General features: G+C 40.0%; 1 protein-coding gene across 2 annotated transcripts in view; it reads right to left on the bottom strand.

Annotated features, from left to right (window-relative positions):
- Nucleotides 1-1652: 1652 nt before the first annotated feature.
- The window catches only part of mynn (myoneurin), a 10983-nt gene continuing 9973 nt past the window's right edge, over nt 1653-2662 (bottom strand). For both annotated transcript variants that reach the window (XM_076080466.1, XM_076080467.1), the window contains exon 9: nt 1653-2662. This exon is cut by the window's right edge and continues 921 nt beyond it. The gene's annotated coding sequence lies outside the window, so the exon portion shown is untranslated.

Genomic DNA, 2662 nt, shown 5'->3' with positions numbered 1-2662 from the left:
GGAGCTCTGTGTTTACGTGGGAGAGAAGAGGGGGAGAGAGGGAGGGAGGGAGGGAGAGACGGACCTTTCTGTCTTTGGTAATGTGGGAGCTTCAACAGGAGAACTGATGTATTCTGTTGCAGAGTTAAGAACATTCATACAGAATCCTCTGTGATCAACGACGTCACCATCATGTCCTGATGCACCGGACTCATGAGATAACTAGTGTCCAACACATCTCCATTTCAGAACCAAAGAATTTAAATGTATTATAAATAAGTGTATATGTTGCAGGCAAAACAAATGAAAGGGTTTAAATGGAAGAAAAGAGTTGCTCAACAACAACAACAACAACAACAGCAACAATAACAACACGGCACAATGCAGGTCAATGGAGAGAATAATGTGTCCCTTAAAACAAGTTTAATGTCTGTGAAGGAATCTGAAATCATTTCATTTATAAAATATGGAGATAAAGGAGAGTTTCAATGTGTGCGTGTGTGTGTGAGGAGAGACAGGAGGACAGACAGACAGGTGGACATACAGACAGGAGCACGGACAGACAGGTGGACATACAGACAGGAGGACGGACAAACTGCCTCTTTGAGCCACATCATCAGCCTCCACATTGATGTAAAGTTGTAGAGACAGTCAAACCTGTTATCTCATATTCAAACTCTGTCTCTCTCTCTCACACACACACACACACACACACACACACACACACACACACACACACACACACACACACACACACACACACACACACACACACACACAGAAACCGAGGTGTCAAAGTGCATTAAGCAACATTATAATGCAGGAAGTGTAGCTCTTCCTGCTCTGTCGATGTATAAAACGATAATCATAACAAACCTGGTGAGTGGACTGATCCTGGACCAGCTGCTACACATTCTAACCTCTCTGTGTGGTTAACGTCCTCAGAGCTGAACCAGGTTCACACTAAAGACCATGAAAACAGTGTTTCTACCGGAGACATGTGGTCTTTAAAACAGCTACTCATCACTGATAGAATATGAGAGACCGGTCCACCGTGGACAGACCCAGATCCTCCGGCAGAGACCGGTCCACCGTGGACAGACCCAGATCCTCCGGCAGAGACCGGTCCACCGTGGACTTTACGAAGATGAAGATCATAAATCAGAATTGTGCTGCAACTAACGGCTAGTTTTATTGTCGATTCATCAGTTTATTATTTTGTCTATTATTTAATTGTTTGTTCTATAAAATGTCAATCAGTGTTTTTAATGTGTTTCTTTTTGCACTTTGTCTTTTGATGTTTTTGTTGTGTAGTGAATATCTCTATATGAATATAATATAAATATATATTTATATTAGTTTGAATGTAGTACACGTTCTTTTGTTGTAATGTTGTTTGTACTTGATTATTGATTAACATGTAGAAACATCTGGAACATCTTCTTTTACTGACGCTCGTTAGTAAATGAATATCTTTCTCATCAGCTGCTCTGCTTTTATTTTCTTAATGAAGTAGTTCAGCCCAGAAGCTAAAGCAGGTATGTGATCGATGTTTTGGGGGAAGTTATCACTATTATATAAGTCCTTCCATCATTGAATTATAACATCTGTATTTAATTCTGAGCAGCTTCATTTTTTATGTTTTAAACAGAAAGACATCAAATAACAACAAGTATCATCAAGAATCATTTATTCCTCCAGTCAGAGACAAACACGCTTCCTGTGTTACTTTTATTCTCCTGTTGTAGTTTTTAAACTTGTTTGTGTGATTCACATTTCTGTACAATAATGCAGACGAGTTTATCCAAAATTAAAAAAGAAAGAAAGAAAACAGTTGAGAGAAATAAAACGCAGTTTTCAAACTCTTCTGCTAAAACAAAAACAAACTAAACAAGACTGAACGAACAGAGTGATGATCACATTAATAATAAAACCATCACGTGTCACTTTATGACAAATAGAATCATAGCTCGTCATCTACGAAACCAACGAGAGACATGTTCATCTGATGCTCGTTTATTGATATTAGATAATCCATCCAATCAGAGCTGCACGTCAACGTCACAGACGGTGGCCGTTAGTCTCGGGTGTTTGGAGTTTAAGTAACCGGCGAAGTCTGAAAACCAGAAGCCGTGAGAGGAGAAACCAGAGCAGAGAGCCAAGTTTCACAACGTTACATCCTTTAGATGCATGTGGTGCTCAGAGCGACTCCAGTTCAGAAGACAGAGGAGGAGGAGCGGTGTTTAGACTTTCTAAACTTCTCCTTCTGTAAACTAAACTCACTTAAAGCGACGCACCGATTCACACTTTCTCTCCCCGATACAGTCTGATTCCTGAAGAACGCATCAGCTGAAGTCAGAGCAGTGCTCATTTATCTGCATCTTTAAAATCTGCCTCTTAGTGGAAAAACAAGATTTCTGTAGAAAAATGACAAAAAAAAAAAAAAAAGGATCTGTGGCTCGACACAAACGACTGAACTGACATTTGAAACATTGAGAAGAATCTGTATTAAATCTGTCTCACCTCACAGATCCTCTCATCAGGATCAGTGCCCCCCCCCCCCTATGAACATTTAGTAAAGTACACCAATAAAGGGATTACAAAGTGTCCCTGTTGTCTAAATACTGTCGACTGTGGTGTTTAAATGGAAGCTGCTTGAGAGTGAATTCTGCACACAGGAAGT

This window comes from Anarhichas minor, unplaced genomic scaffold (genome assembly GCF_050575085.1).
Source record: "Anarhichas minor isolate MPS153535 unplaced genomic scaffold, ASM5057508v1 ptg000074l, whole genome shotgun sequence".
NCBI lineage: Eukaryota > Metazoa > Chordata > Actinopteri > Perciformes > Anarhichadidae > Anarhichas > Anarhichas minor.
The sequence above is the reverse complement of the archived record's forward strand: the minus strand, read 5'-3'. Positions and strand labels throughout refer to the sequence as shown.